Genomic DNA, 12353 nt, shown 5'->3' with positions numbered 1-12353 from the left:
TATCCTATCTGATGTGGAGTGTTGCACCGGTTACAGCCTACACACATCATTGCATTCCAGAGCATTTTCTGGAAAATCATCTTAAAACGTATAATGCAATCAGTGTTTGTCTACTGTGGGACATCCTAGATTAACAGTCATATTGTAATTTTATTAATGGCTCCTTGCCCTTCTAATCCTAACTATTATAAAATAGTAAGTCACACAGTCTGACCCAAGAAAGGTCTGGACACCATAAGATGCTATGAGTGTTAACTGGAAGTATACAAAAAGGTGCTACAGGCTTCAATGAATTCAGCTGTCTTACAGTAAAGCTGCTTCCTACTTCAGTGTCATTAGACTTCAGGCAATCATTGATATTGTGGGATATTGCAAGAGCTAACACCCTAGGAAGTGAGAAAGAGGTTTGATTAAATCATAAGCCATCAGTGAGATGGTCTAGGGCATCTTGTTCATCTGTAAAGGCTGCATTTCAGTTTTCTACCCTGGTTAACAACTGTAAATGTTGTTGTTGTCTTTCGGCTTTTCCCAGTTAGGGGTCGCCACAGCGGAACTCCGGTCCGCTAATGATTGGCAGTAGATTTTCATGAATGCCAAATGCCAGCTCGATGTTCAACCTTCAAAGAAGGCACAGCCATTTACGCATGTCTTTCGAATTCCCACCCAACCGCGGGGTGAACATGCAGACTCCACACAGAAGGCACTCCCTGCACTCCAGCCGAGAATCGAACGGGAGAACCTCTTGCTGTGAGGCAACAAGGCTGCCACTGCACCACCATGGATTAAAATAAATAATCTGGATTCCTTTCCATGAGGTTGTGCACTGTATGTTCCCAAAGTGTCAGCATTTAATGGAAAGGCTGGTCTTGGGTAATTTGGGTGTCGGGGCTTAACTGATGGGACTTACAGACAAGCAGAGTGATTTAATTAAAATAGAATAGTTAGCAGGGACCATATAGGCAGGATGATGAGTCAATTGTCTGCTAAGTCCTTCGCTGCTATCCTTTGCCTAATGCACTTTTTGTTCTTTGTCTCCCCCCTGATTGTAGGAAACAGACGACTGTACTTTCCAGCACAAGGAAATTTTAAATATGATCGAGGACATATACAAGAAACATTGTCAAAATGCATGTCCTAAGGCAAGAAGTCTTTGATTAGTGTTGACTGGTAAAGCTCCCTGCTTGAGAATGTAAGTAGAGAATATTCTGGCAAATATTTTTATTGCATAACTAGTCTGATAGCTGTTGTGTAATGAAGCTGCTGACATGAGAAATTTGTAGCTCTCTTAATTGTTTTATTTATTTAATTTTAGTTTTTTTTATAATTTGAATGGGAGGAATACACTTTTTAACAGGCTCTTCACAAAGCACCATAGGTAAATTTTAATGTATCTTAATTTCTTTAGGCTTGCATAACTGTTTCCTTATTTTTTTCTCTGTTATTTTTTCTTTATTTAGGTACAACTGTTACTGATATGCCATTCAGTTTCTGTCTGTTGTAACCAATACCTATTAACACTGTATTCCTGAATTAGTTTTCTGTGTGGAATCCTGACTTTGTTTTTCCAACATGAATATGCTAACCAGGGCTACCTATGTAAATCAAACTTTGGGAGCTGCTGTAGGAGTAGACCTTATTTGGTTCAGTTCCCACTACCAAAATGGTGTTTGTTTTAGTCCAGTTTTAATGTTGCTGATTTTGTATCCTTTTGTTACTTTGTTAAGCGTTTAATCAGGTAGCACAAAGGGTTATGAATAGGAATAGTTAATGACCTGCTTCCTGTAGTTCAGAGTTTATTCCCTTAGTCTTCATTTACCTACTGTGTTACTCTAAGTCACTTAACCAGTCAGTGCTCTGAGACAGTTTACTGTATTGGGCTATATGCTTTAATAGTCTCTTGAATCACAAGCCTAATTACCCTATGAAGCAATCTAGAAAGTCTTACAGAGAGAGTACATGCTTCATGCTCACCAAATGATTTATAAAAATCAGTACATCCCAATATTACATATTCCCTGTTCTAAAGGAGGTATGGGCCTCCTTGAAATTGATTACATGTATAGATCTGCAATCTGGGGACTGTACATGTATCTGCTAACCTCACAGGACCCAAATGTAGAGAGAGTTTTGAAACATGAGGACAATAAATCTAGGATGACTCCCTACTTAATCTAGCAGGAGCATATCGACGGCAAGCAGGAATGGAAATCAAACCAAAAGTAGATAAAAATCAGATGGCAACTGAATGTGCCAATAAAGAATATAAGGTGAAGGATCAGATGAGAAGGCAAGAAATGTGGAAAATGCATAAATATAGTTCCAAGTATAGAAAACTGAATGATGAAAGGTTAATATTGGTGGCCCAAGATAGTGGGCTATGCACACCTTGGTTTACAAAGTCCATTGAACATGTGAGAGAAACAGACAAATTTAGGTTTTGTAAAACCAAATTGGAAACAGTCACACACCTCATTGCTGGTTGTGACATACTAATGGCAGAAGGACTGTATACTGAAAGGCATAATAACATGGCAAGACTGTTGCACTGGGGATTGTGTAAACATTATGGTACTGAAGCAGCCGAAAAACACTGGAAACTTGTACCCCACATCATCATAGAAAATAATGAAGGATACATCACGTGGGATCACCCATTATCAACAGTTCAAAAGATAAATGCAAGAAAACCAGATATAGTACTCCATGAAAAGATGACAAAAGTAGCATTGATCATTGAAATTGCTGCACCCAATGACTACAGTGTCTTGCCTACAGAGAGAGAGAGACAAAGTTACAAAATGTCAGGCTTTACAAGCAGAAATGAGAGCAACGTGGAAGAAAGATACCCAGACGGTTCCAATAGTAGTAGGAGCAATGGGTCTTATAAAAAAAGAGTCTGCAGTCGTACTTAGATATATGTAACCCCATACAAATTGCAGGAGGAGTCATTACTGGGCACATTGCAAGTGCTGCGAAGAGCACTTCTGGCTGACGTCAGACTGAAACAATACTAATTTCATGAACTTTAATTGTACTTTTACTTAGGAATTGGGTCCATTCACATCATGGTAATAAAAACACAAAAGAGTTGGAGAAATTTAACAGTACATCTGTTTCTAAATGGAAATAGCTCCTTATCAGTCTCCTGGACAACACACTTACTAATCTATGTATGAAATTAGATGGCAAGATCATTTCCAGGGTAGTAGCCAGAAATTTCTAATTTTATACACAAGACTCTTTTTGATGTTTCCCTCTCCCAGCTTAACTGTTTTGTTTTCTGTTATGCATATTTTAAATACAGACTAAACCTATGGAAAGCAATACTAAAATTATTTCAGCAGAAAATCTTAATTGGATGGCTAATAATGTAGTAAACATCCATTCCACTGGACTTGCCTGTTTTCCAAACTGTCTCCCGTTTATTCTTTAAATATCCTTTGTTTTTGGAGACTGAATATTTGGTGATCTTGCTGTAGGCAAATGCAGCAATGTTTAAATTTGTACTCTATGGCTTACAAAATACATTTTTGGCTACACCCATGGTGACTTATTGGACTGCTGTGCTGGCACTCCACAGGGATAAGGAGTTGTGTGTGTGTGTGTGTGTGTGTGTGTGTGTGCGCGTGTGTGTGCGTGTGTGTGTGTGTGCGCGCGCGTGTGTGTGTGTGTGTGCGTGTGTGTGTGTGTGTGTGTGTGTGTGTGTGCGCGTGTGTGTGTGTGCGCGCGTGCGTGCGTGTGAGCGCAGGCATGCATGCTGTGGCAGTACTATAATTGCTTTTTTAAGAGCTAAAATAACCACGTACAAATGTAGCTAACTGCTAAAAGAAGTTGTTTGCTGCATAGTTTCTGTATGCATTTATTTTTCTTTCATTTTTCACTGTTAGGTGGGCGATTAGAAGGCAGTACTTTAGAGAGTACAGTGACACAAGCTGTAGAAACACACAAGAAAGCTGTAATGCAATGGCACAAAGCTGTTTTGATTGCGGCAGTCGGAAACCATAATGTTGAATGCTACATCCAGCAATCACATCTCTGCTCTCATTTTCTTGGTGGGAATTGTACTACCTTAGACTTTCAGCACTTAAACTGTATTAGAAATGTCTGAGTTTTTGCTAAGTATGAAACTGTATGGGAACTGAGTTAGTTTAGATTTAGTTCAGGGAGACAAAAAGGAAGAAGGGAAAGAAAATTATTGATCGAAAGAAAAGGGTTGTAAGAAAGAAATGGACAGTGCCATGAAAGACTACAGTTACAGCTCTAGTGTTCGACTTTGTGCTGACCGTTCCACTAGTTTCTGCACTCTGATTGGCTTGCTAACTCTTCAAGTCTGCAAAAATGGGATTTTTCTGTGCAGTGCAGGATTTTGCAAGACAAAGCATACTCACATGCAATGTAAAGGGATGAACATTTTCTTTTTATGCCAGAAGAAAAGCTTATCTTCGTGGAACTTAACTTGTTTCTTTTGTCTGATATAATATAAAGGTGATTCAAATGCAAGCCAAGTCTTTTATGCAGCTATTAGTAAAAACGTAGGAAATATTTTTTTCCAAAAAACATCAGGACATCTATTCTTCATGTACACTACCCCCACCCCGGCAATAACTGTTCAAATATGGGCTGCCTTGCATAAAAAGGACAGGTGGCAACCCTAGTCCATGAACAGCTTGGATATTGGTATGCACTACAGTTTTTGTGTGTGTGTGTGTATTTTGTGCAGTGTCCCAGAAAAAAATTTGCAAAACAATGTGTGCAACGTATTGTTCTGTCCATATTATTTATGCAGCAGTTGATTTTGGAAGCACCTTTCTGTAAATATTGTTCTGGGCATGTATGTTGCTCAAAAATGGCTTGCTTACGTGTGGTAGGGTAACTTTTCATGAGACTTGTGGACTCCGTGTAGTGTTTAGTTTTGAACAAGTTAAGGGATGTTGCATAGACTGTTGTGAGATGCCTGTGTAGAAGGAGTTCATAGTGCTGCTGAGATATATGATGGGGAACACAGTCACTTGCCAAATAATACACACACTTGCTCATTGTGCTAACAGTTAAATGTTAATTGTAAAAGAATGGTTAGAACCTGTGTGGTGTTAGTCTGTTAGTAATAAAATAGTATGTATCAAAGCTTGAAAACTCCACATCTGCCTGATGGTCATATTTTATAAATTTCAGTAGGATATGGGTGCACACAAAGTGAGGGAGGTGTATATATGACATTTCTATGTTTTTAGTTGACAAACTGTGCGAGACAGAGCCAGCCCTTCCCTTCTGTGAAAGGGACTGGGTTTGGGTGTACAGTAAGGACTACTGAGAGTTATATTTTATATAGTTCATTAGGAAATGGGGCACATGAAATTTAAACAGACACCCCACTTCACTTTAACAAATTCAAGTTTTTAGGTAACAAACTGTGTGACCAATTGCCAGCTCTCTCATTGTAGGGAAGAGTCAGGGTTAGGGCTACAGCAAGTTGGACCAAATAGCAGTGTGGAGGGAACTCTGTCTGGTATGGCAGGCTAGCACAATGCATTTCTTCTGTGTGTGCTGTAGCTGCTTTACCAGTATAGCATGAAGACTACATGTGAAGTAGTTATGTGTAACAACTCTCACCGTTTCAGTAATGTCATGGATATTGGCGCCTCAGTCTTATGGTCCTGTTGCTGACAGGTAAGGTTACACAGTGTATAGTACTTGGACAGGTGACAGATTAGGTGGTTCCTAGGTATGGAGGCCATAAGTTAGAAGGTTTAGGTGGTAAAAAAACAGTAGAAAAAATGTAGTCTGTGTTCCTTGCATAAAGCGGTCTCTGAGGCCAGTAGGGTAGTGATGTATGCTGACATTACTTTAACATCCTCTTGTGTTTAAGAATGTGTGACAACACCTGAGCCTTCAGTTTCATTTCAAGGCAACCTTACTTGAAAATGCACAGTAACTCTGCTGGGCTGTTGTGGTGTTGACAAAACTGGGAATGAGCGTTTATATTTACAAAGAACTCTTACACCATGGTACCAACTGCTGCACTGCTTTCAGATGAGCAAGACATTAAAGACATTCCATGTTGTATTAACCCTGTGACATTCCATGTTGTATTAACCCTGTGACATTCCATGTCGTATTGCACCCAGAAGATCACTCTCAGCCAAGTTATTCAACTCTACATCCCAGAAGATCACATACCACCTTTCCCAGCATGCCTTGTTCAGCAGTGGTAGCTCTGTTTAACAACTCTATCTGGTCATCATTTTTGAATTAACATTCTGCTTTCACATCTAACATTAGTATATCAGCTGTATCACTCTGAACTCTGAAACACTCTGGGTTAAGCCTGAATAAGTCATCTAACATGTATCTACTTGCAGACCATCTCTGTGCAGAGTTATAAGAGTGTACCACTTAAGACCTCAATAATCCCAATGTTACTTGCAATGAAACCACTTAAAATACTACCACTGTACTTTCTGCTTGTCCCATAACTTCTTATTGCCTATGAATATAATGCATACCCAGGTTTCCACTACCCAAAAGGCCAAACCTCCATTTTTATAGAACCACACAAGCTTGAACGCTTAATACATCCCGTCCCATCTAACTCCTTACTTACTAGGTATCACCATCCCATTAGAACAAGATATGCCAACCCTAAAACTAAAAGATACCAATGTCTATTAATTAAAATCTGGAAGCTCACAATCAGATTACAATGCAACTTGACAATGGATGGAGAAATCCACCCAAATCCTGGCCCAGCCTCATCTACTGGCTCTAGTTCCTTTACTAACTGTCCCACTACTACACAAATCTTAGACAAACCCCCCCCCCCCCAAACTCACTCTTGATCGGTTACCTAAACATCAGAAGTGTAAACAATAAGATTCACCACCTACATGCCCTCTTAGATGATCTTTCCCCAGACATACTATGTCTTACTGAAACCTGCCTAAAACCTTCTACTTCAGATAAAGAAGTTTTACCACCAGTCTATAACATCCTAAGCCTTGATCAAACCAATAGAAAGGGAGGTGGGGTAGCTGTTCTGTACAAATCCATGCTTGAAGTGTCCAATAATGCCCTGCAAACATCTCTGTTTGGCAATGCTGAAATTCTTATCGCTAAGCTCCACATTAATAAGAACAAACGTGTAAATCTTGTCTGTGTATATATTGCCCCAGGCAATAACACAAATACCCTTGAAGATATCCTACATTGTCTATCCAGCAATTACCCCCAAGAAAACATTGTAATTGGGGACTTCAACATAGACTGGAACATGTGTTCCTCAGAACCCCCCCCCCTCACCACATAAACCTTTATGGATTTTCACAGGTCATATCCTCCCCCACTAGGATCAGTAAACCCAACAATAAAGCAAGTATTCTGGATTGGATTCTTGTTCACACCCATCCTCTCAAATACAAGAGTGGAACCCTGCCTGATGGCGTATGTGATCACCTCCTCACCTATTTAATCAGGCAAAAAGCTGATATCCATAACCAGTCCATTTTTAAAACAATAAGGAACAATGAGAATTTCAACTGCACAAATTTTCAAAATTAACTCAAATCTTGCAGTTGGTCAGTTCTGAAACAATTACCACTTGAAGAAGCAGTACATTACTTTAATACCAAATTCCTATCCATCCTTGATACCCATGCACCAGCACAGACTATTAGAACCAAAACAAAAGTTGCTCCTTGGCTCTCAAAAGAAACCAGACATAAAACACTACTTAGAAATAGGGCTTGGGCCACTTCGAGGACCACAAAAAAACCCATAGATCAACTTAGATACAGCTAAGAAATTAAACAAAAAAAATCCACCACATTAGACAAGAAAACTATTGTCATCTACAAGAAAAACACCAAAACAAGCCACAAAAGTTTTGGGTAGGTATAAACAAGCTCCTTAGTCCAGGACAGTCCTCCAATCCTACCCCTTTGGAGTCTAACCAAAAAACCCCAGCAGAAATTGCCAATACCTTTAGCAGCTTCTTTACAACAACCATCTAGAACCTAGCTAAGCAATGATCCCATGGATGCCCATATTCTCTGGCCACTACACCCTGCTCCCAACTCCCCTTTAACTTCAAGCCAGTTTGCACATCTTTGGTCCGAAAATTATTTAAAAAACTAAAGCTTACCACCCTGTTGGGTGATCTCCTCCCTGCCAAATATCTACAAAAAGCTGCAGGTGCCATAGCATACCCCATTACTGTCCTGATCAATAGAACTATAACTGAAGCATCCATTCCCTCCGTCTGGAAGATATCCCATGTCATCCCACTCCATAAAGGGGGCAGCTCTACTGAAGCTATTCTGTCATCCTTGGCTAAAATTATGGAAAAATGCATCCACAATCAACTCCTGAACTATCTTATCCATAATAATCTTCTAGCCAACACCCAACATGGCTTTAGACCATTCCATAGTACAACCTCAGCCCTCCTCTCCTTCTCTAACATCATTAACCAACACAGAAACAATAATAAACTTTTCTCTGCTATCTTTCTCGATATTTCAAAAGCCTTTGATAACGGTAAACCACCAAATACTCATGAACACTTTGAAGTCCATCTCACTAGAGGACCAGGCCATCCAATGGTTTAAATCATATCTCAGTGGTAGACAACAGGCTGTCCTATGGCAGAGCAAACTATCCACCCTTTTACCCATCACCCTCGGAGTACTCCAAGGCTCCATACCAGGTCCACTATTATTTTCCATTTTCATCAATGATTTGTATAAGGTCATCCTAAATGCAACATGCATTCAATATGCGGATGACTCCACTTTAGTATGCTCCGACACTTCACCTACAGAGTTCAGATTCTATCCCAAAATACTTTTGACACAGTTGAAAATTGGCTCCTTAACAGTTGTAGCATGCTAAATCCTAATAAAACCAAACTGCTGCTTTTCTCCCCCACTCACAGGTCTGCCCCCATAACCTTTACATTAAAATCCAACAATGGCACCATTATTCCCCCAGATTCCTCAATCAAACTGTTAGGAGTTATAATACATAATAACCTTAAGTTTGATCAGCATATCAATAAAACTATTAAAACAGTTAATAAAAAACTTGGCTCACTATACCATTAGTCAGAACTGTAATTGCTCGTACACATCTACTCTCCACCCTCCTCTATTCAGCAAAACCAATGTTAATAAACTTTCTAGCAGCTACAATCACATTGCTAGATTTGCTACCGATGCAGACTAAAGAACTCACTGTCATAACCTAACTCTACTAGGATGGCTTGAACTGCCTAACCTACTTCAAGTTAGCCAACTAACATGATCCTGTACCAACCAGATAATACACCCGTACTTAAAAACCTCATCACCCCGTACAGTAACCTTAGCGCACTTCGTTCATCTGAAAGACTACTAGTTCAAACTCTCAAATCCAACAACACAGACGGTAAATGTCTGTTTGCTAACTCTGTTGGCAAAACTTGGAATTGTCTTCTAGCTAAACTTACATCTGAACTCTCTCTACTTCAGTTCAGAAAAGTCTGATTCAATACTTTTAAAACAGATGGCTATGTCCTTGTCCTAATCCGGACTAACTCTAACCATCACTCGTGTGCACATGGAGGAATTCGGCCTACACTGTTTCTTAACTTATAAATCCTATGATCTCCTTGGATCTGCTACCAGGTTAGTCTACTAGGCATTCAATACCCTGTCATTCTTAAAAACACTGTCTAGAATTTTTCCATCTGAGTAAAAATGTAATAATTTGTTTGTGCATCTGTTTTTGTGTTTGTTTACATCTGTGTCAAAATCCTTTTATTTGTGTTTTATTTTGTGTTTTATACTGTAAAAATGTAAAAGTTGGTTGAATGTCTTTTTGGAGCTTCTCCCCAGGCCTTCACTGAAAATGGACATGTATCCAGTCTATCCTGGTAAACAAATGTAAAATTTAATAAATAAATAAATAAAACATTTTACATAATTTTCATCGCTGTCTTAAGTTCTGAAGGCAACATACCATCCCAGGCTATTGAATCAACAGTATTAAGTTTGGTTCTACTACGTGTCTGGAAATCTTTGGAGATTTATAACTGTTATTTTTATTTATTTATTTATTTTTTTACATTTGTTAACTGGGAAAGTCCGACTGGATACATGACCATTTTCAGCGGAAGACTGGGCAGAAAAGCTCCAAATATGCATAAACAAGTGTAATTACAGTGAAATTCTTATTTTGTATTTTAACAACATAGATATTTGTTTAATGCTATATACACACAATTACATGTTTTTCTGAAGTACAGACAGGAAATGGATGGAAGTGAATATTTAAGTAGGAAATAGTTGGAGACTACATCTGAGAAGGGGAAACATTTAGCCTTAAGGTGGTTGAGGAGGCGATAGTTAAGAGATTATATCTGAAAAGGGGAAACACATATCCTTAAGGTGGCTAGCATACATGCTATCAACCTTATTTAACATCTTACCAGCAGGTGAGAGACAAACTAATTCTGACCATTATAAGGATCAGAGTTTTATACTTGTAACTAGGTTCTCATATATAGTTTTTGTTTGAGTGGGGTTAGGCAGGGTTTGTACATGGACAAATCCAGTGTGTTTTTAGGTATTTCTTTAGGGATATTTTGAATTGGGGTAAGGAGGACAGAGTAGTAAGTTCAGCAGGACATAAGTTCCAGTTTTTACCAGCAGAGTTGGAAAATAAGTGATTCACCAGCTGAGTTGTGAGCTTTAGCATTTTGTACTAGCATTCTGTTGGAAGAGCGGAGGGCTTTTAGGTTATTGTAGGGAGTGATAATATTTTTCAGTATGGGTGTACTGTTTGGTTGGAAGAGAATTTTGTGAACGACTACAAGTTGGTTATAAAGAAGTTGATAGAGTAGTTCTAGCCAGGCTAGGGATTGAAGGTATAGGTAGTGACGGGTTCTATAAGCTGAACTTGTTGCAAATCTGGCTATATTATTGTAGCAACTAGTAAGTTTATTGAGGCTTGATTTGCTTAGGTTTATGAAGATGGGTGAGGCATAAAGAAGGGTTGATAGCAGGTGTGTCTGGGCAATAACTCTGGCAGCTGGTATGTATTAATGCAAGAGGTGTCGAGAAAAAGGTTAGACGTCACTTCCCTGACATAATGATAGTGTCTGAAAACTGGCATTCTGGTCTCAGAAATTACTCCACCAGGATATGGCATGCTCTGTTCTGATGGAAAGCTTAAAAGAGTAGGTGGCATTGTTTTTAAACTAGCACTGTCTACTTCTTACATACAAATAATCTTCTGTTTTCACAGAGAGATTGTCTTCTATGCTAGAATCAACAAAGCCAGCTTCCTCTCTGTTGCCTGTATCCATCCCCATCTGTCTCAGCTGTTGACCACACTACTGGTTACTTCCTGTGTGTAAATAGAAGCTGGCTGTGTCATGTGGTCAGAGGTCTGACTGGACTTGCACTTTGCCTTTAAAGAATGAATATGGTCATTCAGCAGTGCAGATTTCTGGTCTTGTGTAACTTTCTTCGAAAGAACTGGAAATTCAGACTTTAATAGTTGTATTTGCTGCAGGCAATAAAACAGTAAATTAAATGAATAAAGTTCTTTGGTTTTGCAGCATTGTGCCGTTTCTTGTAAGTTATTTGGTAGTTTTTTGTTCCTTGGAGTGTTTTGTGAAGTAATAGCACAGGTACTGGCATGTACTGACATGCTGGGTAACACTGCCAGTGAGCATGTATATGCCAATTGTCCAGAATTTTCACCTCTTATTCTTGGTCTGTTCCTCATGAAGTTTGGTTTTCAAGTGAATTAAGGACTGAAGGTACTGAATAATGACAGACATTTGAGATTCAGACTTTGTATCCGTCAAAAAAATGCATGCTAATGCAAAACCTATTACTCTAGCAACACGTTTTTATGCAGGGGTAATTTAAAATCTGTCCATGATTTTTGGCTTTGTCCAGAATTCTTGTGCTAAAAGGCTGAGAGTTATATCAGTGAGCATCTTGCATTCTAGTGCTATTAAACAATCCATAGGGGACAAAGGTTGTGCTATTCAAGAAAAAATAAGTAACTGATTGTGAACATTTCAAGTAATGTCCTATACTCCATAAGCCACGACTGTGTGAAGTGACTGTTGGCTACTGAGGCAATACAGTACAATAGATCAGTGGTATCTGTAGTCTTTCTCCATTTTGGTATCACAGTATTAGAACTTTCAAAACAGCAAAGGTGCTACAAACGTGTACAACAAAACTTGAAACTAGGTGAGTTGTGTTATTCATGCATCCATGATTTCTTTCCGCATTTTACACATGGGATTGGGGCGTCACATCAATAGTAGCAGGCATCTAGACCAGTGTTCACACTCCTAG

At 39.0% G+C, this 12353-nt stretch overlaps 1 protein-coding gene across 1 annotated transcript in view; it reads left to right on the top strand.

The window, feature by feature from the left end:
- Positions 1-1053: 1053 nt before the first annotated feature.
- Positions 1054-12353, top strand: part of NEXMIF (neurite extension and migration factor) — a 1441710-nt gene continuing 1430410 nt past the window's right edge. The window contains exon 1 of the mRNA XM_044057672.1: positions 1054-1189. The gene's annotated coding sequence lies outside the window, so the exon portion shown is untranslated. The remainder of the gene's footprint in view (positions 1190-12353) is intronic.

The sequence above is a fragment of the Protopterus annectens genome, chromosome 15.part0 (genome assembly GCF_019279795.1).
Source record: "Protopterus annectens isolate FY-2018-M chromosome 15.part0, PAN1.0, whole genome shotgun sequence".
Classification (NCBI taxonomy): domain Eukaryota; kingdom Metazoa; phylum Chordata; order Ceratodontiformes; family Protopteridae; genus Protopterus; species Protopterus annectens.
Note: the sequence above shows the minus strand (reverse complement) of the source record. Positions and strands in the feature narration are given on the sequence as shown.